The 22,812-nt window shown below is 49.5% G+C and overlaps 1 long non-coding RNA gene and 1 pseudogene across 1 annotated transcript in view; both read right to left on the minus strand.

The window, feature by feature from the left end:
• Nucleotides 1-276: 276 nt before the first annotated feature.
• Nucleotides 277-22,812, minus strand: part of LOC114217313 (uncharacterized) — a 50,902-nt gene continuing 28,366 nt past the window's right edge. The window contains exons 2-4 of the long non-coding RNA XR_003610955.2: nt 1,915-2,052; nt 1,221-1,372; nt 277-911 (exon numbers count right to left, since the gene is read on the minus strand). This is a non-coding gene — a long non-coding RNA (uncharacterized LOC114217313). The remainder of the gene's footprint in view (nt 912-1,220; nt 1,373-1,914; nt 2,053-22,812) is intronic.
• On the minus strand, nt 5,764-6,153 carry LOC114217312 (large ribosomal subunit protein mL51 pseudogene; annotated as a pseudogene).

Here is a 22,812-nt window from a genome sequence, read left to right on the forward strand (position 1 = left end):
TGAGTACGGTGAGGGGAGAGGGAGAGGGGGAAACCTCAAGCAGATTCCCTGCTGAGCAGGGAGCCTGACATGGGACTCCATCCCAGGACCCCGAGACCATGACCTGAGCTGAAATCAAGAGTCGGTCCCTTAATCGACTGAGCCACCCAGGTGCCTCCCAAATATTTTTTTTAAAAAACCAACGGTATTACCTATCAACAGAGATTATGTCATGTACTAGAACACATTTCACAATAAACAACAACAACAACAAAAACAAAAAAGAAATGTTTCCAATTGAAGGCTGACTTGATAGCTCACAAGCAGCTAGGTGCTGGCCTTTCACCATATTTGGACGTGGCTTCCCAGCACAGGGCTGGGCTGCAGAGGGATGAGAAGTCAGCCAGCAAAGGAAGCGGGGGGTACAATTATGGGTGACAAATCGTTTCATTGCCTTTGGAAAAATTACTCTATGACAAGAGACGTCCCATGAATGTGCTGCCAGGAGGGCATCCTGCTGTGCGAGCGAAGGTCAGGATGGCCCTCAGCCAGCCCACAGGGCCAGGAGGGGCAGTGCCCCAATCCCAGGCCGGGTGGACCCGGGGGCCAAGTCTGCAGTTCCTCGGTCTTCAAGAGATGGGGGTTACTGTGCTATTTGTAGGTTGCTCTGTGGTGTTATCAATCGAACATCTCAGACAGAAGCCATGCCAAAGCCATGGAAACTCCAGGCCTACAGCTGGGAAGATGCCATGGTTGGACCAAGGAAGTCAGAAGTTCCTACTGTCGAAGCCAAGTTAGAGCCGGCTGGCGGAAGGGAAGGTGCAAAGCACTCATGTAGATTCCATTTATAGACCAGAATTCCCTCGCTCAGAAGCACATCCCAATCTGTCAGGAATCCACAGGCCCGCTGGGGCTCCGGGCAGGCCAGGTCACTGAAGTGGATGAGAAACGGCTCGATGACAGGGATGCAAAATGCCTCCCTCGCTCAGGCCCTTGTCAGGGGAAAGAGCCAAGCAGCCCGAGAGGTGGCAAGAGATCAGAAGGCAGCAGAACCTCACAATCTGAAGGACCAGGGGTGGTGGAGGGGAACAGAAAGGCCCAGGCAGGGCCAGGCCCCATAGCACTGAAACGGCAGACCCTTTCCTCAACCTCCTTTGGGTATGAACCCCACCTGCCTTGTCCCCAAGTCCAAATTTAACCGGATCAATCACCGCTGCCTTTGACATGGACATTGACCTTACCTTTCAGGCCCCTTCTTGCGGTGGGAAGGCCTTTGGCGCCAGGGACAGGGGCTGGGTGGGATGGTCCTTGTGGGCAAGTGTGCAGCCCCTCACCGTGAGTGAAGTGAGAGACCCAGCTCACAGGAGGAGCACGGGAACGGGTATGCGGAGCCCTGCAGGAGGAAATCCGAGGAGGGCAGTTTAAGTTCTAGTTTAAAAAACAATCCATGGGGCGCCTGGGTGGCTCGGTCCTTAAGCGTCTGCCTTCGGCTCAGGTCATGATCCCAGGGTCCTGGGATCGAGCCCCGCATCGGGCTCCCTGCTCCGCGGGAAGCCTGCTTCTCCCCCTGCCACTCCCCCTGCTTGTGTTCCCTCTCTCTGTGTGTGTGTCTCTCTCTCTGTCAAATAAATAAATAAAATCTTAAAAACAAAACAAAACAAAAAACAATCCACATCTTCTTGCTTCACTGTCCCGAAGCAGGGGGCCCTTACCTAAGGCATGTACGCTTCACCCCCCGCCCATTCTTCTTCCTACCTCGAACTACTCTGTTAACTATCTCTGCCCTGAGGTGTTTGGGATCCTCAAAAAAAGGACACAAACACATTTTAGTGTGTGTGTGTGTGTGTGTGTGTGTGTATTGCATAGTTTGCTAGATCTGCCATCACAACATAGCATAGGCTGGGCGGCCTATACAACAGCGATGTATTTTCTCACAGTTCTGGAAGCTGGAAGCCCAAGACTGTGGAGCCAGCCGTGCGGGGTTCTCCCTCCTGGACTTGCAGACGGCTGCGTCTCATCGTGTCCTCCTGGGATCTTCCCTCTGTGCGTGTCCGTGGGAGTCTGTTTGCGTCGCTACAACGAAAGATCAGAAACCAGGCAGCTTGTAAATAGCAGACCTGCAGTGCTCACAGTGCTGGAGGCCGGAAGTCCCAGATCAAGACACCAGCAGATTTGGTGCCTGGTGAGGGCCCACCTCCTGGTTCTCCATGTCCTCACACGGTGGAAGCAGTGAGGGAGCTCTCTGGGGTCTCTCTCATAAGGGCACCAATCCTGTTCATGACGGTTCCGTGACCTAATCACTTCCCAAAGGCCCGACCTCCTAACAGCAACACCTTAGGGGTTAGGATTTAACCTATTCTGGGGGGCCACAGACATTCAATCCATAGCAGTGTCTGTGTCCTAATCTCTTATGAGGATACCAGTCTAACCCATATGACCTGATTTTACCTAGATCACCTCTTTAGTTTTTTTAAAGATTTATTTATTGATTTTACTTTATTTTATTAAAGATTTTATTTATTCATTTGAGAAAGAAAGAGAGAGAGAGAACAAATTGGGGGAGGGGCAGAGAGAGAAGCAGACTCCTGGAGGAACTGGGAGCCTGAGTCGGGACTCAATCCTAGGACCCTGAGATCATGACCTGAGCTAAAGGCAGATGTTTAACCAACTGAGCCACCCACGTGCCCTATTTGTTCATTTGAGAAGAGGGTGAGAGCAGGCACACACACATGCACACACCCGCACACAAAGGAGCATGGGGCAGGGGGCGGGGGAAGCCGGGGCAGAGGAAGAGGGAGAGAGAGAATTCTCAAGCAGACTCCCCACTGAGCACGGAGCCCCACGCGGGGCTCATTCCCAGGACCCTGAGATCATGACCTGAGCCAAAATCAAGAGTATGATGCTTAACCAACTGAGCCACCCAGGCGCCCCTAAATCACTTCTTTAAAAGTCTATCTCCAATGACAATCGCATCCTGAGGGACTGGGGGTTAGGGCATCACCATATGAATCTGGGGGTAAGGGACACAATCCAGCCCATAACAGTAGGTAAGGACTCAGGAGGCTCTGCTGCACACGGCATTAGTACAAGTCTGACCAATAATGCTGTGTTTCACTTATTGGAAATAGCTCAGTTTTTAGCAAGGGAGGTAGAGAAACTGCATTGTTTTGTTACCTTCATTTCTACTCTCACTGCTTGTAAATGAAAACAACACCTACGGTAGTTCAAATCTCAGAATTTGTTAGCTATGGTTTTCTCCTAGATTTTTTTTTTAATACTTTGGCTCTATGATCTGTCTCCAAAGCAAGGCAGATATCAAAAAACAACCTCGCAGGTTACCATCACCTACAGTAAGGAGCAAGATGGTAAGCAAGGGCCGCCATGGGCATGGCTGACTGCCATCATCCAGAATCCCACCACGAAGGAACGACTCATGGTAACAAGTGCTGTTACCCTTCTTGCTGTTGTTCCATCCACCAGTATTTCACAATGTTGAGAGCATCGTTTATATTGAAATCAGAGTCTTGCCTTTTTCTGTTACATTTTATCATACACTTTTCCAAACATCATTAAAAAGGATCCATTGATGGGGCACCGGGGTGGCTTAGGGGCTGAGGCGTCTGACTCTTGATCTCAGCTAAGGTCTTAATCTCATGGTTGTGAGTTCAAGCCCCACACTGGGCTCTGTGCTGGGTGTGGAGCCTACTTAAAAAAATTTTGAGGGGCGCCTGGGTGGCTCAGTCAGTTAAGCGTCTGCTTTTGGCTCAGGTCAATCCCGGAGTCCTGGGTTCAAGCCCCACGTCGGGCTCCCCACTCAGCAGGGAGTCTGCTTCTCCCTCTCCTTTTGCCCCTCCTTCTGCTCGTGCTCGCGCATGCTCTCTCTCACATAAATAAATAAAAATTTAAAAAATTTAATAATAATAATAAAGGATCTGTTGACATGTTGAATGATTGCATAATATTGCATGGTGTTTCAGGCGACAGTTGACTCAACCATTTCCAGTCATTGGACATTTAGGTTGTTTCTAGTTTTTAACAATTACAAATAATGCTCACAAACATCTTCGGCATACACCCTTGCCTGCATTTCTGATAATTTCTCTTGGCTACATTCCTACAACATGGACACGTTTGCCTTCAAGGCTTTCGGAGCACAGGAGAACCGCTGTCTTTCCAAGCCTGTGACTTCATGGGTCAGGGAAGAACTCGTGGGGCCTTCCCCTGATGCTAATCCAATATTTGGTCCCACGTTCCGACCAGGGGTACCTTCACCCTCTGCCCTCCTTTCCACCCAAGCACAATTAGACTCCCCGTAATTACAGGGTGCTGAGACAGATACAGGGCATCAAAAGGCAAAACAGCTGCTAGTAGAGAAAAGGTGAGGGGGGGGCACAGAAATGCTGGCATTGACCAAGCGCTTTTCCTCCAAAGGGCTCAAAGGTTTCCAGAGATGTGGTCTCATTAATCTTCACGGGTCTGTGATTTTTCTTTCTGATAGAGACCCAAACAGAAACTGTATTTGTTGGTGTGTATTTGTGCATTCGCTATGCTCCTGCTTTCTGGATGTTCCCTAAAATGGCTTTTATATTTGGGACTTCTGATTTGTGCAGAGGACAAAAAGTCCCAAACCGAGTCTATTTATCTCTTACCCTTCAAACTCACGGGAGGACAGGAGGAAGGACAATTAGTCACATTTTAAGAATGAACAGAGACGCTAAGTAACCCAGCACAGGGTGTCCCCACCAAAGTGGTGGTTCAGGGCAGAAGCCCTAAGTGAAAGCTGCACACCAGGCAGCTTTCTTCCCTGCAAAGTTGCTTGGTTTCACCTTTTTGCAAAAATACATTCACAATTTCTGACCTTGTAGACATTTTTTTGAAAGGAATTGTGATAGAGTAATGGTTCCCCCAAAGATGCTCACATCCTTTCGTCAAAACCTATCAGGAAATGACCTCACAAAAGGGACAGACCTTGCTGATATGATTACATTAGGGTTTGTTTGTTTTTTTTACCTGATTACCCTCTAGTAATTTTAAATTTTGGATTGCATGTATGGATACATTTTTTAAATGTGTTTAAAAAAACAACACCACATAGATGTGCAAAACAGCTCGGCCCTACAGGTCACAAATCTTTGGAGGCAGGGAGCAGGCTTTTGAAATTACGAAACTACCAAGATGATTCTGATGATCAGTCAGGCTTGGGATGTAAACCATTCATATGGTACTCAATGCCTCCTATTAAAGTGTACATGTGTGAATATATCTTTACTCCCTAACTAGAAAAGCATCTTATCTATTACATTTTGTTATTCCTACAGTTCTCAGCTCAGAAAAGGTACCCAATATTTTTGATGAGAATAATGCAGAAGCATAATTCCACTCATCTGCTATATTTCAACTAATGTGAAAGTGTTTTTAAAAATACATTTAACAGAATTATGAGGCAATTAAAAATACCATTTTCAATATATGAAAGGCTAAATGTCAAAAAGTGCCAACAATAATTTTTCTTTTTTAAAAGCTATAGGTATGGCTCGTCTGCAAAGGGGAAGTGGTTAAGTCCAAACCTAAGACTATAGGACTTATGGATGAGTCAGACTTCAAAGTCTACAGGAATGAGTAAAAGTAGCATCTAGTGTAAAATAAAGCGTGTGGATAACAGATTCCAAAGAAGCCCCATTTTATTACAAGGAGCATACACGTTCCTTTCCTTATAAGGAAAAGTACTGTTCCCCTTCTCCGGGGTGACAGATGTGCCTCTTCCACAGCTCCCAGCTCTCTCTTCTACCGATACTTCCCATGTCGGTTAAAGTGTTTACAGAGGTAGTTGATGCGTTTAAGGTTGTGCAGGTCATCAAGGAACATCCTATTTCCAACCATTTTCTTCTTTCGGATACAACGTTGTAACTCATTCCCCTTCCAGCCTCGAAGCCATCTGGGGCCCTTGATCAGTTCTTTGGGGTGCATTTTGAAGTCTCCCAGGATCCCGATATTATCATACACCCCGAACATGGCCCTCTTCTCGTTCCAACGATCAACCACTTTGGGAGGAGGGAGGGTGAGCCTTACGTGGAACATTCTAGGAATACCCAAAGAGAAGCTTCTGCAGGCCAAGGGCACCCGGCCCCATAGGACCCTTCCTGCCCCCAAAAAGAGGCTCCCTGCCATTGCTCTCGTCTCTGCCCCACAACAGCACCCGCACAAGCACAAGAATAGCCTCGCACGTGGCCTTCAAGGAGCTGACAGGGACCTTCCACTCTAGCGTCAGAGGGCACTAGGTGGAGGCCTACATTAGGGATCTTGAGATGGATTATTAGGTATAATCACAAGGATCCCTAGAAGAAGGAGGCAAAGGATACCACCAAGAGAGTGAAAAGACAACCCGAGAATGAGAGAAAATATCTGCAAATCAAATGTCTGATAAGGGATTAATATCCAGAATATGTAAAGAACTCTTACAACTCAACAACAAAAAGACAAACCACTCAGTGAGTGCATGGGCAAAGGACCTGAATAGACAGTTCTCCAAAGGAGATAGACAGATATCCAACAAGCACATGAAAGGATGCATCTGATCCCTCGTCATTAGGGAAATACACGACCACAAGGAGATACCATTTCACGCCCACTAGGATAACTGGAATCAAAAAGACAGACAACCAAGCATTAGCAAGGGTGTGGAGCAACTGGAACCCCCGTACACTGCCGGTAAAGTGATGTAGCTACTTAGGGAAAACAGCTTGGCAGCTCCTCAAAGATCTAAACATAGGGGTGCCTGGCTGGTTCAGCCTATAGGGCATGCGGCTGTTGATCTCAGCATCCTGAGTTCAAGCCCCATGTTGGATGTGGAGCTTCCTAAAAAAAAAAAAAAAAAAGTAAACATAGAATTTTCACATTATCCCAGAATTCCACTCCTAGGTATATTCCCCAAAGAATGAAAAGCAGGAACTTAAATAGATACTTGTACTCCAGTATTCACAGCAGCATTATTCACAATAACCAAAGACGGAAATAGCCCAAAGTCCATCAACAGATGAACAGATAAACAAATGTGGTATGAATATATGTGCAAATATGTATACATAATGGAATATCACTCAGCGATAAAAGGAATGAGGTTCTAGAACACGCTACAAATTGGATGACCCTTGAAGACCTTATGCTAGGTAAAATTACCAAACACAAAGGACAAATACTGCAGGACTCCATCTACATGGAATGTTTAGAATGGCAAATTCATAGATGTTACAAGCGGATTTGCAGTCACCATCAGCCAGGGGAGGAGGGAGTGGGGGTTACTGCCTAACGGGTACAGAGTTTCTACTTGGGCAGTGAAGGGTTTTACAAATCGAGATGGCCGCACTACCTTGTGAATGTAATTCATGTCGCTGAATTGTACACTTTAAAAATTGGTTAAATGGCCAGTTTTGTGTTATATATGTTAAATGATAATGGAGATGGAGATGGAGGCAAGAGGGCCAAGGTCAGAAAAAAGAGACGTGAGGACAGAAGCCGAGACTGGAACAGTGAATGTGCTTCGTGACAGAGGAAGGGGCCAGGAGCCAAGGAATGTGGGCAGCCTCGAAGAGCTAAGAAAACAGACTCTCCTCTGGAGCTTCCAGAAGGAAAGCAGGCCTGCCTAGACGTCTGGATTTCAGCCCCCTAAGACTCCTTTTGGACTCAGACCTCCAGGACCATAAGATAATAAATCTGTGTTGTTTTAAGCCGCCAGGTTTGTGATGATTTTTCACAGCAGCAATAAGAAAAAAATGCACAAGGGCACCTGGGTGGCTCAGTCGTTAAGCGTCTGCCTTCAGCTCAGGTCATGATCCCGGGGACCTGGGATCGAGGCCCACATCGGGCTCCCTGCTCCATGGGAAGCCTGCTTCTCCCTCTCCTACTCCCCCTGCTTCTGCTCCCTCTCTCGCTGCGTCTCTCTCTGTCAAATAAATAAATAAATAGTCTAAAAAAAAAAGAAGAAGAAGAAAGAAAAAATGCACGGACGTAAAACCTCATCCCTGTATTATCGTTCACGAACCACAGTACACTAATTCACTTTGTAGTTGACCCACGTGACTTTTTTTTAAAAACGATTTTATTTATTTATTTATTTATTTGAGAGAGAGCATGAGCAGGGGGTTGGGGGGACCGAGGGAGAGGGAGAAGCAGACTCCCCGCTGAGGAGAGACACCAACGTGGGGCTCGATCCCAGGATCCTGGGATCATGCCCTGAGCTAAAGGCAGATGCTTAACCGACTGAGCCACCCAGGCGCCCCTATCCACGTGACTTTTAAAGTTCCTCAGCAAAGAGCACTAGCGTTGGGTCCAGTGCCAGCAGCCAGAAGGAGGGGCCACTCTGTGCTTAACCAGCATGTGATCAGTCAGTGGTGTTCTCTCGTGAAAAGGTAGGCTGTGGAATGGATTCAGTTAATGATATCCCAACGAAAAATAATTCTCCCTACAAATACAACCCTGAAAATTCATTCACGTTTGAGCTGTATAATTTATGGAAATTATACCTGCACGTAGGGTCCAATTCCTGTGTCCACTGCCTCCCACATCTTGTCCTTCTCCTGGCACGAGGCCCCACCTCCCACCACACTGTTCCCCCGAGGGCCGGAACCAGGTCTTAGCAAGCTTGGCATCCATAGCACAGAATTTACATTTTCATTCTTGTACCCAATCATGGAAGAAAAGACTTTCTATCTGAGAATCTCCTAGGTGGGGCGATAACGTGCTAAAGAGTACCTTGAAAAATCGAAGAAACCAGGACGTCCGGAGGATGTCTACATCCCCACAAGTGACACGTAGAGACCTAACAGCATGAACTTCCAAGAACCTACAGAACTTTACTATCTGGCTCCAGCATCTCTGTCCGACATCTCATATTATGCTGTTTCTCTTAAAACACCGGCCTACAGCTGGTTTCAATTCCTCAGATTCTCTATGCTGAATTCCAAAGCTGCCTCTTATCCATTTAGCATCTGTACATGACTCTGCTCTATGAACTCTATGACCGCTAAGCAAGTTACAGACAGGTGCCGTGGGCTCAGTTCCCTGAGCGCCAAGCCAGGGGCTGCAGACGTCCTTCCTGGGGTGGCACTGGGTGAGGACAAGGGCTCTGCTGGTGGGGGCTCAGTAGGGATCAGCCATGATCCCTACTGAGTCTTGAGGCTGGACCACAGTGCTCCGTGGTGGAGGCTATGGATTCGGACGACCCCAGAGGTGCTCTTTTTCATTGTGGGGATAGACACATAATAGCCGAGGAGGAGTGGAAACCAGGTGGGACACTAGAACACATCTCCAGATCACTTTTATTTTTTGTCTAATTACAAAAGGGGCGCGTGTTTACTGAAAATACTTTGGAAACCAGAGAAAAATACAAAGAAAACAAAACGCAAACCATCTGTAATCCAGCCATCTTGAGATAATTGCTACCCCTTCCCCAGCGCCCTCTAAACTCTTACCCTGCCTTGTCTTCGTTCACAGCCCTGTTATATCATGCTCATTATTATTATTATTAACTACTATTACTACTATACCACTACTTATTGTCTGGCTACCTCAGTTGAATGTAACATCCATAAAGACAGGGAATTCAGCTCTCCGAGGCAGGGCTGGGCAGACTGGGCACAATAGAAAGTCAAGGGCATGAGGGCATGATGGAGTCAAGTGCAAAATTAAGGCATCTGAGTGGGTGGTTAATTGACTCTCCAGCTCACTCCATTCCTCATCCTCCGGTTTGCCTTGCCTTAAAAAACTTGCCGTCAGGGCACCTGGGTGGCTCAGTCGGTTAAGCGTCTGCCTTCAGCTCAGGTCATGATCTCAGGGTCCTGGGATGGAGCCCCGCACCGGCCTCCACCACACTCAGCGTGGAGTTGCTTGTCCCTCTCCCTCCCTCTCTGCCCCTCCCCCCAGATGGTTCACTTGCCTAGATTTGAAGGATGCCTTCTTCTGCCTCCGCTTAGCTCCCCCAGAGCCAGCCACTGTTTGCCTTTGAATGGTCTGAGCCTGATACAGGGCGCCAGATGCAACTGCCTTGGATGCGCCTCCCGCAGCGGTTTGAAAACTCACCAACCCTCTTTGGGGAAGCACTGGCCGCAGACCTCGCCAGCTTCCCAAGGGAGGCCACACGAGGCACCCTCCTCTGGTATGTGGATGACCTCCTCCTCACCAGTGACACACAAGAAGACTGCACAAAAGGCACCAAGGCCCTCCTACAGCTCCCGTCAGACTCGGGGTACCGAGCCTCATGGAAGAAGGCACAAATCTGCCAACTACAGGTCTGACACCTTGGTGTCCTCCTCACCCAAGGGAAAAGAGAACTAGGGCCAGAGAGGAAAAGGGTCATCACCTCCCTGCCACAGCCCCAGACGAAAGGGGCCTTCGAGAACTCCCGGGGGCTGCAGGATTCTGCTGCATCTGGATCCCTGGGCTCTCAGCCATAGCGAGACCCCTTTATGATCTCTTAGGGGGACCAGATCGAGAACCCCCTGCCTGGACTGAGGAAGCAGAAGCCGCTTTCACAGAGATAAAGACCACCCTGGGGCAGGCTCCAGCCCTGGGCCCGCCAGATGTAGAAAAACCCTTCAATCTTTTTGTGCATGAAAAGGGAAAAATAGTGCTCGGGGTACTCACCCAGACTGTTGGGCCCTGGCAGTGGCCGGTCACTTACCTGTCAAAGAAGCTGGACCCCATGGCAGCGGGATGGCCACCGTGCCCCAGGGCACTGGCAGCCACAGTCCTACTCATCAAGGAGGTGGACAAACTTACCCTGGGCGAGAACTTAAGGTCAAGGTCCCTCATGCAGTTGTGTCCCTCATGAATGCACAGGGACACGGCTTCCTTTCCAACTCTCGGCTAGCACAATACCAAGGCTCCTCTGTGAAAACCCGCGGGTCACCCTCAAAACAGGACATTAAATCCAGCAACCTTTCTCCCCACAGAAGAGGAGGAACCAGACCATGACTGCTCCAAGGTGACTGATGAAGTCTATGAGAGCTGTCCAGATCTGCGGGATCAAGCCATAAAGAATCCAGAGCTCACGCTGTTCAGTGATGGCAGCAGTTACCTACAGGAGGGTGCCCGGAAAGCGGGTTATACAGTAACCACAACCACTGAAGTCCTAGAAGCTAAGGAATTACCAGCTGGATGGTCAGCTGAATGGGCCAAATGATATGCGTTAGTCCGAGCCCTCACCCTTGGTGAAGGCAAGCGAGTCAACATCCATACTGACTCTCAGTACGCCTTTGCTACTGCACATATACATGGAGCCATCTACAAGGAAAGGGGCCTCCTAACCACCGCAGGAAAAGCTATCAAGAACAAGGAGGAGATACTGAGACTCCTCGAAGCCGTCTGGCTTCCAAAGGAAGTAGCAATCCTGCACTGTAAGGGACACCAGAAAGGAGACGACCCACAGCGCGGGGAAATCATCTGGCAGATGAGGCAACCAAGACCGCAGCCAGTGAGGACGTGGACAGAGCCCCTTCCCTCACCATGGCCCTGACACCCCCGGAAGAAGTCCCTCCGCCCAGTTATACTAAAAAGGAAAATGGATGGGCCATGGCTGAGGGAGCCACCCTGACTGAAAAGGGACGGTCGATGATGCCAGACGGGTGCATCTTTGTTCCAACAGCAACGGGAGGGCATCTGGTCAAGGAACACCACCGACTCACTCATCTGGGGAAAACTGCATTAGAGCCTCTTCTCAAGAAGCACTACTACATCAGTCAGCTGCCGGCACTATGCCGAGCAACGAGTGAACGATGCATAACATGTGCTAAAAATAATGCTCGGTCTGCACCACGGCCCCCGCCAGGTGTCCAGAGGGTGGGAGCAACCCCCTTCGAAGATCTAGAGGTAGATTTCACTGATGTGCGGCCGAGCAGGGGGTTCAGGTATCTCCTAGTTAAGAGTATGCACATACTCTGGGCGGGTCGAAGCCTTCCTGACAAGGACAGAGCAAAGCTGGGAAGTAGCTAAAGTCCTCTTGCGGGAGATCATGCCCCGGTTCGGCCTGCCATTAACAAACCATAGTGACAACGGACCCGCATTTGTGGCAGACATTGTGCAGGTCTTGACCAAATCTCTCAACATCACCTGGAGACTCCACACCACTTACCATCCCCAAAGTTCAGGGAAAGTAGAGTGAATGAATCGCACCCTCAAAGGAACCTTAGCAAAGTTTTTTCAGGAGACTAACCTCCCGTGGCCGGATCTGCTACCCCTAGCTCTCCTGCAGGCTCGCTGCACGCCCGGGACATCAGGTTTCTCTCCATTCAAATTAATATATGGATGGCCTCCCCTGTGCTTGGGAAGCCTTCCAGGAAACTTGCATCAGGTTGGAGATAAAGAGATAAAGGAGCAGCTTCAGGCCCTGGGGGCCACCCTAAGTAAATTACAAAAGTACACCATCGGGAGGGCCCCAACCTCCTTAGGATCTCAGGTACACTCCTTCCAGACAGGGGACTCAGTTTGGGTCAAAGATTGGAAGAAAGACCCCCTCAAACCTCAGTGGACAGGGCCCCACACTGTTGTTCTAACCACACCTACTGCCCTCAAGGTCTCACGTGTCACCCCGTGGGTCCACCACTCCAGAGTGAAGAAAGCTCATCATTCGGACGAGGAGCCGCGCCAGTGGAGAGTCCAGCCAGACTTCACGAACCCAATCCGGCTTCACCTTTGACAAGACCCCACCGGCTGATAGACACCTGCTCACCGTGGTCCCTGGCTCTCATCGGCGTGATTTCCCTCATCTTGGGAGTTGGACTCTACACTGTTACCCCTCCTCACTGGACTTTCCCCCAGAGGCTTACTATTGTCATTGCTTATTGGGTGTCCCTAGGGTGTATTACTGCACTTACTTGTCCACGGGCTTCATCTGCTGACAGGTTAACCACGATGGCTCCCCCTACCTAAGGTCACAGATCCTACTTTCATGGCCCTCTGCTGTCTACTCCTGAGCGCATTTCACCATGGTTTTCCTGGCCCCAGTCAGTCCCGGTCTTCTGCTACCTGGTGTGCCGTTCCTCCGCACTGCCTCTAGCTTGCCCGGTCAGGCAGGGGGGGCAAACTCTTGTATCACCGTTACTGGCAAATGGACTTTCCAGCTTATCCCCCTCAATCCCGCACCAGCGCCCCCACTGACTTCTTCCACCTGGGATGTGCACACACCGAAGGTTAACCTCCGTTTTGATGGATGCCAGCTTCTTGACACCTCCTGGGAACCTCATAGACAGCGTTCCTACCACGGCCCTCACTCAGGTTACCGGCTGGTAGATATCTACATCTGTGGGGGCCCTACGCCTCAACAGCCAAACACCTGCCCTCAGTTCTGCTCACAAGCCTGGGGATGTGAGTCATGGGCGGCGCCTTGGCCGGGAATGGAACGATGGTCCACCAGGTGGCGCCTCAAACAGCACAGTGACATCCGCATTTCCTTGTCACGCAACGCCACCCCATCCTCTTGCCTCTAACGATCACTGTATACAGGTCACCCTGTCAGTCTTAGAACCCAGTGCCACATCATGGGCTGCAGGAATCATTCTCCTGTTGGGCCAGTATCACCCTCTGGGAACCGACCCCACGGCCAAATTTATGATGAAGTCCACGTTCACTCCAAGCCTTACAGCCAACCCCCAGAGTCAGACAGAAAATAACTCGCCCTGGCGCATCCCTGGGTCCCCCATCCACACGCAGCAAGCATCTATAGCACAACTGTTAGGTATGATTAACGCCTCCCACCAAGCGCTTAACCGCTCGAATCCACCCTAGCGTCTGACTGCTGGATCTGTATAAAGCCCAGTCCTGTCCAATACCTAGGTATCATCCTCAACCAATCTACCATGTCACATCCCGCCTCGGCACCGGGAACCTCAGATTATCCCTTTCTGGCTCCTGTACCGCTGTATGGCAACTCTTCCTCTCCCGTCACAGGCCACAGTCGGGTCTGTGCGCCTAACAACACTTTTCTGGCTTGTGATCAAGGTGTATACACCTGCATCACCCCGCGCGATCAATCATGCGCGCTTGTCAGTCTCTTACCCGATCTTTCAGTGCTCCCCGGGAGCGATGCCTCACTCATATGGAGACCTCCTAGCCGCCCTCGACGCTCCCCTGCGGCCATCCCTCTTAGCGTGAGCTTGCCAGCCGCATCAGGTGTTACCCTCGGTGCCACTGGCATCAGGATGTCTCCGGTTCAGTACCAGGGGCTAACTCAACAACTCACGGCGGACTTTTCTGCCCTCACTCAATCGGCCCTGGCCCTGCAGTGCCAACTCAATTCACTGGCCTCAGTGGTCCTCCAAATCAGGTGTGGGCTCAACTTACAGCCGCACAGACGGGGCTCTGCCTCTTTCTACAGGAGGAATGATGTTTCTATGCCAATGAGTCGGGAGTGGTCCAAGAAACTCTGACCCAGTTACAGGAATGAGGACATCGCCGGTGGGAATCACTCCAGCAGACAACTTGGTGGGACACCCTCTCACGATGGTTCCCTTGGTTTGCCCCCCTCGTCGGCCCCCTCCTAATGCTCCTCCTCATAGTAGCATTTGGTCCTTGTATTCTTAATGCCCTTACTAGGTTTATCACTACTCAAAATGCTAAAATCAGGCTCCAGTTACTCCTTACTCACTGTCGCCCCTTAGAAGATGAAGATGATGCCCTCTAAACTAGGTGTTTAAAGGGGCATCAAAGTGGGGAATGATAAGGAAAATCTGTGTCCTAAGACGGCTGACCGAGCCAGCGGGAGAGTCCCAGTCCGTGCCCTGGGGCTCTTCCGGGGTCTTCTCCCTGCTCTGCTTCCCGCGCGCACCAATGCGGTCCTTCTCCCTGCCCCGCTTCGCGCACGTGCCAAAAGTGCCAAGTATGCAGAAGTAGATGCGCATAAATTGCCCCCTTTGTGCTCGGGGCTCAGACCTTTGGAGACCACTCTCCTCTGAGCCCGCGGGCGTTAAATAAACCTCCTATCCTCCAAGATCTCCGAGCGCCGCTTGGTTCTTCCGTCGGGCGATCCAGTCCAGGTTCCGTAACAGACCCACGCCAATCTAAAACAAGGTCTTTAGTGTTTGATTGATTAGTCTCCACTTCTGCCCTCTTTGTACCTCTCCAATTGTGAAGGGATGAGAAAATCTGTGTCAAAGATTGTTTTTAAGAATCAGGTTCTGGGGCACCGGGGTGACTCAGCTGGTTAAGTATCTGCCTTCGGCTCAGGTCATGATCTTGGGGTCCTGGGATCGAGTCCCTCATCGGGCTCCCTGCTCAGCGGGGAGCCTGCTTCTCCCTCTGCCTCTGTTCCCCCTCCCCCCACCGCACTCATGCATGCTCATGTGTTCTCTCTCAAATAAATAAGATCTTAAAAAAAAAAAATCAGGTTTCTCATACAAATATAAAATAAACATATGTCCACCAGTTAACTATTCATTAATTAATGATGGAAGCAGTAAAATATTACAACAGGTTCAAAGCAGTAGCTGAAGAACAGACACACATGAAAGCCATTGGAAATGCTGAAAAAAATTTGCTAATAGAATAGATTCAAGACCAGTGGCCTGGGCGCCTGGGTGGCTCCGTTGGTTAAGCGACTGCCTTCGGCTCAGGTCATGATCCTGGAGTCCCGGGATCGAGTCCCGCATCGGGCTCCCTGCTCAGCAGGGAGTCTGCTTCTCCCTCTGACCCTCTTCCCTCTCATGTGCTCTCTAGCTCTCATTCTCTCTCTCTCAAATAATAAATAGATAAAAAAATTCTTTAAAAAAAAAAAAAAGACCAGTGGCCTGTTTCACAGGGTGGAAATCAGTGGCACGTCCACCAGACAAAATTCATTCTTATCTCTGTGGACAAGAGTTACTTGCATTACGATGGGTTTTCTACAAATTCCAGTTGCAACACAGTTCAATCCGAAACAGTGGAAGACACAGAGCTCTGTAAAATCAGGCAACCCGGCGGCACCTGCTAGCTGATAGCCAGCAGTCCTCTGAAAGAGCCTCAGTGATCATTTTGCCTGTTTCAAGGCCTTTCACGATTATCCCCGAAACTAAAGGGAAACACAACTGTCATCAAGCAATCTGAAGTTGCGTGCAGGGCCCAAGTGCCAGGAGACAGTAGAAAAGGTTGCAGCTTAGCAGGAGTGCATGTGGGAAGGGCGCGGGAGTTCGAATCAGTATTATATTCAGGTTGATGATGCTGCTGGCAAAGATCAGAGTTTGTTCCTTGTGTTTGTTCTTTTTCTTCCAATTCAGGCAGGGTCTGTAGAATGAGAAAGGAAGGGCCTGCTCTGGTCAGCTGAGATCAAACAACTGGATTCTGTGTGCCACATTTTACAAGGAGGAGATAGAAAGGTACAAGAGTGGGAGCAGGTGGACAAAACCAGGAGTAATCAGTATGGACAAGAGAAGGCTCCCATAGGAACGGGTTAACTGTTTTCAAATAGGACAAATGTGGAAGAAGGCTTAAGGAGAACCTTCCTAACAGGAACCACATGTAGGATGGCAATGACAATATCAGTGTCTATTGAGCTTGACTCCACGGCAAACCCTGAGCTGAGTGCTTTATAAGTATCATCTCATTTAAAGCTCATGGCGGGGAGAAAGCAGCGCCCAAGCCTGCACTTGGCAGACAGAGATGTGAAACCTTGGGTGAAACCAAAGGCCTTTACCTCTTCTTTCAGCTCTGAGGTTACATGATTCCGCGTCATTCTGCTGTTCGAAGACCTTCAGGGAATCCTATTGGCCGGCTACCCGATTAAGTAGAAATTTCTCAGCCTGCCAACAAAGGCTTTTCACAGGATGGCCCAAAGTACGCTCTCCAGGTTGGTGACCCAGAGACTACCACCGCCACCAGTCTCACCGAACATCCCAAAGTGCAAGGCACTTGCTCAACCAACTCTTATAATCAACTCCCCAACCTCTATACTTCTCCTGCTACCGCCTCCCCAAAGTCATTCTAGTGTATTCTTTCCTTCCTCTCTGACCCTCTCCCTCCCTAAAAGAGCACTTTATTTGCCTCTTGCCGCACACTGGCAGGATTACAGTAGGCCTTCAAACACCCAGGCAAGAGGGACACTTATGGGGCGCCTGGGTGGCGCAGTCCGTGAAGTGTCTGACTCTCGGTTTTGGCTCAGGTCTGTCTCGGGCTGTGCGATGGAGCCCCGCATCGGACCGCACACTCGGCATGGACTCTGCCTGGGTTTCTCTATCTCCCCCTCCCTCTTGACCCCTGTTCCCCCCCACTGCTGTCTCTCTCTCTCTCTGGAATGAATAAATAAACGTAAAAAAAAAAAAAAAAAGAGGATATTGATTCTTGACTAGGAAAGTGACTTCCCGACATGATTCTCCCCTAATAGTCTTTTTTTTTTAAGATTTTATTTATTTATTTGAGAGAGCGCACACACGAGAGGGACAGGGATTACAGAGAGAGGGAGAAGCAGGGAGCCCGAAGCGGGGCTCGGTCCCTGCTGAAAAAACTGACCTACCCAGGAAGCAACTGGGAATTAACTGTCGATCGGTGGGTTGATCACACTTTTCACAGCTCTTTTCCAGGACCAGTGGCAGCATGCTCACCACCCATGAGATGGGCAGCGTCCTAGGACTCTGGCCAACCCGCCCTGTGGAAGTAGCCCGAGGAAGATGCTGTGAGCTGCCACTCCATTGTCGCCTACAGAAACAATCCTGTCACGTGGGCTATGCCCCCATGACACTGACAAAGCCATGACAATGTAGAGACATGGAATAGTATCCCCAAGGTCCCAAAGCTAGTGAGTGTGGAGCCAGGTTTCAAACTCTAGCCCTCTGACTTAACATGTACACCCTTCCTGCAGACTACAGAGCATTCTTCTTATTTCGCCCCAGGACTATCAGAAGTCTTATGTTTTCTTTAAAGTGCTGCCCCTGTGCAAATTTTTAAAAAAATAAATCACTCCATTAAAAAAAAAATTCACACTTGAACACTCTAACACAGTAATGCTAACATGAGGCACGTCGCCTTTCCAAACGTCCTCATCAAAACTCCTCTTTCCCTGATTCATATTGTGAAGCACCCCCCGAAGATGGAGGGGCGCCTGGGTGACTCAGGCAGCTGAGCGTCCGACTCTTGATTTCAGCCCAGGTCGTGATCTCAGGGTTGTGGGTTGGAGCCCCATGTCAGGCTCCGAGCTCAGCGGGGAGCCTGCTTGAGGAGTGTCTCCCTCTCCCTCTGCTCTGCCCCCAACTCATGCTCTTTCTCTCTCAAATGAATAAATAAATCTTAAGAAAAAAAACTAAGGATGGCAAAATATTGATTGATTGCTTCAGGGATGCATTTGCCATATTCCCAAGAGTCTTCTTTTCTCCTCCTCTGTTCCCAGATTTTCTCTCCATTTGTTTCTTTTTTTTTTTAAAAGATTTTATTTATTTATTCATGAGAGACAGAGAGAGAGAGAGAGAGGCAGAGGGAGAAGCAGGCTCCCCGCTGAGCAGGGAGCCCGATGCGGGACTCGATCCCAGGACCCTGGGATCATGACCTGAGCCGAAAGCAGACGCTTAACCATCTGAGCCACCCAGGCGCCCTCTCCATTTGTTTCAAGAGGTTTTCTTTTAAACACTGCCAAGATTTTTATTTTTTTACGATTTTATTTATTTATTTGACAGAGAGACACAGCGAGAGAGGGAACACAAGCAGGGGGAGTGGGAGAGGGAGAAGCAGGCTTCCCGCCGAGCAGGGAGCCTGATGCGGGGCTTGATCCCAGGACCCTGGGATCATGACCTGAGCCGAAGGCAGACGCTTAACGACTGAGCCACCCAAGCGCCCCAACACTGCCAAGATTTTTAACGAACCCATTCACTCTCATTCTTTCCCTCCAACAGCTTCACTAACACGGTCTTCCATCTTTGGACCCTGAAGAAGCCCACAGAGTGATTGCAGACTGGAAAGTATGGCTCCTTACCTCCGACTACTGTCAATTCCATGGCATCCTCAAGTTTTACTGAACCGAAGGAGGATATGTTTACGTCCTTCCCTGTCTGTTCCCTGCAGTGACCTTACATCGAGAACATAGATTCATGGGGCGCCTGGGTGGCTCAGTCGGTTAAGCATCTGTCTTCAGCTCAGGTCATGATCCCAGGGTCCTGGGATCGAGCCCAGCATCGGGCTCCCTGCTCAGTGAGGAGCCGGCTTCTCCCTCTGCCTGTCGCTCCCCCTGCTTGTGCTCTCCCTCTCTCTGACAAATAAGTAAATAAAATCTTAAAAAAAGAGAGAGAGAACATACATTCATTTTTAATAATTCAAAAAAATCAGTAAATAATTCAAGAGGTGCAAAAGGGTGTACCTTCCTGCCCTGGTGACTTGGTTTCCTACACACAGGCTACCCCTGTCACCTGTTTCTTGCAGCTCATGGACCGTAGTTATCATTTGCCAATTCAAACACGAAAGGTCTGTGTAAATGGTTTACTTTGCCCCGTGGCTTCAAGCTCCTTAAAATCCACCCATTCAGCTCAGCAAACCTGCATTGCTACTCTACCCTCAGTCTCCACTGAAATGACACTTCTTCCTGGACGCCTTTCCTGTCCCTCCCTAACCTGTATCAGGTGATCCCCCTTGGTACCCAGGACACCAGGCACTTGCCCCATCGTCCATCCTGTGTACTGAACAGCCTGGAAGTAGCCTGTGTGTCTGTTTCTTACCTCCGGGCAGGGGCCCGCACGGGACCAGCCACACAGACTGTGTCCAGGAACTATTTGCTGAAACAACGGATTATCTGAATACCTACATATATTCTGGATGATGCACTAAATCCTGGGAATGGAAAGGCAAATAAAGCATAATATCTACCCTAAACTTCCTGGCATCTTCATTTCATTTACAAGGAAAAAAAAAAAAGAAAAGAAGAAAGAGAAAGATCCACTTCTATTAATTCGCCTCTGAATGGAGGTTCACTTGGCAACACAAACAGCACTTCTCATTTGCATAATCTGTCCTTCCTCTTAGTGTTAAGTGTGCTACAGTCTCCCTTTATTGTCAAAACGTGGCCTACAGCTCCCATTAGTCTGCATGGGGCGAAGCGGCAAAGGCTGAAGATTTTACCTCGTCTTGCCATTTTTCTCCAGAGTCGCGTGCACTTTACAGATAACTTTTTGAAATACACTCAGAAGCGGCAGCATGCGTTGGCGCTGTGAAGGGTCGGGGCAGGAGAGTGGTAAAAAGGCTCCGTAAAGGGACATCCGGGTCCTCCGCCAGCCCTCGGGAGTCTCTCCTGTGCGAAGGGGACCAACGGGGACCTTAGAGGGCTCTCCACGCCGGCAGCCCGGGGTGTTCGGAAGCCTTACCTAACTGAGCTCCGGCTTGCAGATGTCCCGGGTCCCATCTGACACACGGAGAGGGCTCAGTACTGCTGGGAGCGGTGGTAATTCTTGTGCTATGATGACAGTTGTGATACTGATCATTTTTAAGTTATTTTAAAACTTAAAGCTATCTTAACCATAAAATCTCGCCTAGGTAAAATGGAGCAGGTGCTCAGAGCAATGGCCTTGAGCCAAAATCACCTTGTCCCGACAGAATTTTTCTCATGCCCCAAATGATGAGGTTGGGCTAGAAAGTGTACAGACTCCCAAGAGACAAAATAAGCACATGCGATGGGTGACCTTGATTGGATTCTTTGTTTAAAAACAAACAGCTAAAACGATTCTTGGCATTGCTGGTAGGACGGCTCATTAGAGCCTGTGGAATTATTACTGGTTTTCTTAGGTAGGATGGTGGTTTTGTGGGCACGTAGGGGAAAGCTGTTACTCATAGGAAATACACACTGAAGTATCATGATGTCTGCAAATGTTTCAGAAAAAGAATATCTGAATGTGTGTGTATGCCCCGTGTGTATACCCAGAGAGATTGAAAGAAATAGAGCAAATAGATTGTGTTTTAAAAAAAAATTATCTCTGGGGGCGCCTGGGTGGCTCAGTTGGTTAAGCATCTGCCTTTGGCTCAGGTCATGATCCCAGGGTCCTGGGATCGCGCCCCGCATCGGGCTCCCTGCTCGGCGGGAAGCCTGCTTCTCCCTCTGCCTCTGCCCCTCCCCCAGCTCATGCTCCCTCTCTCTCCCTCTCTCTCTCTCTCTCTCGTAGATAAATAAAATCTTTTTAAAAAAATTATCTCTGAATTCCTTTTTTGGCTATCATTTCAAATTTCTAAGAATGCATCAAAACCCTATGACCAAATATTGAAAATTATTATTTTTTAAATCAACAGTAAGTCTAGCGGAACAACAACAACAAAACACATTCTTTATCTGCTTTCTTACCTTTCAAGCTCTAATTTCGGCCTTTAAAATCTAAATATTCTGTTCCATCTGCTTCCTCTTAAGAAAGCCTCGAAACTTGAGCATACTAAAAATTGTATCTTTACAAAATTCTTTTCAAAGGTCTTTCTTTATCTTAATTTTTATCCACATTGTGACGCCCTTCCCTCTCCTCAATGGGCCTTCCTGCTTCAGGTTTTGATTACGACCTGCCTTGCCTTCCGCTTCAGATTTCATTCGTTCGGGTGTGTCGATCTCCATTTGATCCTGCACACCCATCATCTACATAGATTTCCCTCTCTCTTCCTTTGCTGTCAATATTTTCCTGTTGATTTGCCTCCTTTTCTGTGCAGTAACTCAGCGCTCTGATTTGCCCTGCCGACACCCCACTTAACTACCTCTCCATATTTTTCATTATCTCCTACCGCCTAGACTCCGTGGAGGGGGGTGGGGGGGGTCCCCCGGGGCGGGGGGGCTGCCCCGAGCGCAGTGCTGCTTCTCTGTCTTCCTTTGTTCATGCTGCTCTCTGAATGCCTTCGCTCATCAGGCGTGGTTTTATGTAAAACGGAAGTGCGTGTGTGCACATTTATGTACAGGTGCACATGTCTACACGTATGCACATACACAGATAGCACTGACACGTTTTGAACACACACGAAAAAGGAAAGGCCATGGCAGAAGGAATTTGCTCTCCAAGACTGGGAAAACGGAGCCTGCCTGGAAAACAGTCCTCCACTGTCCCCTCCGGCCTCGTCTGTTTTTTTAGGAGCTCATTCGGTTGATGAAGCGCTTTGAGAGAAGCAAGGCTAGCCCACCTCAATCGGCTTACCTGAGCTTGCCCGCCTTCCAGCAGCACCCCCCCCCCACACGCACACCTCCTGCGGGGCGGCGCTCGGTGCCTGTCCTTCTTCCCACCCCCCACGCCCGCCCCCTGGCCACTCCCAGGGCTTCCTGTCATTTCACCTTCTCTCTGGTTCACAGAACCCTTCAGCGATAATCCTCTTTTATTTCCCTGAACTTCTGAACTCCTCCGGAGTCTTTTACCTCCGGTCTTTGGCAATCAGCCTTGGATTCCTTTATCTGCCCTTGGCCCGGCTGAAACTTCTGCCCACAGAGAGTAAGAACGACCAGTTTTCACGGATTCTCACTTCTGACCACAAGGACTAGCCACGCTGCATTTTTCTTTTCCCTTTTTTTCTCCTTCCTTTTCAGCTGACCAGACTTTTCCTATTCGTGTGTGTATACCCCCGATCCAGGGTTCTTTTTTTTCCCCCTCTTTGTTTTCCTCTGCCCTGTGGTCTCCATGATGTGAGCCACCCCGGGGTGGCGGTGGGTTGGGGGGGAGACCCCTACCCCAGCCTCTTCTAGGCTGACGGGGGAGGGGGGGAGGCGGTAAACGGCCCCATCTCAGAGATGGCATCTCACCACCTGGCCGAAGGACCTCCCGAAGCCTGCACAGCCAGACTGGTCCGCTTCAGGCTCTCCAGTAACGGGTCACCTTGCTCTGCCTTCAAACGTGGAAGGATGTCTCCACCATCCCCCTGCCAGATGGGGCTGTCCGGTCTTCGGTC

This window comes from Eumetopias jubatus, unplaced genomic scaffold (assembly GCF_037043125.1).
Source record: "Eumetopias jubatus isolate StellerSeaLion01/CBP00866 unplaced genomic scaffold, mEumJub1_p1.0 scaffold_8, whole genome shotgun sequence".
NCBI lineage: Eukaryota > Metazoa > Chordata > Mammalia > Carnivora > Otariidae > Eumetopias > Eumetopias jubatus.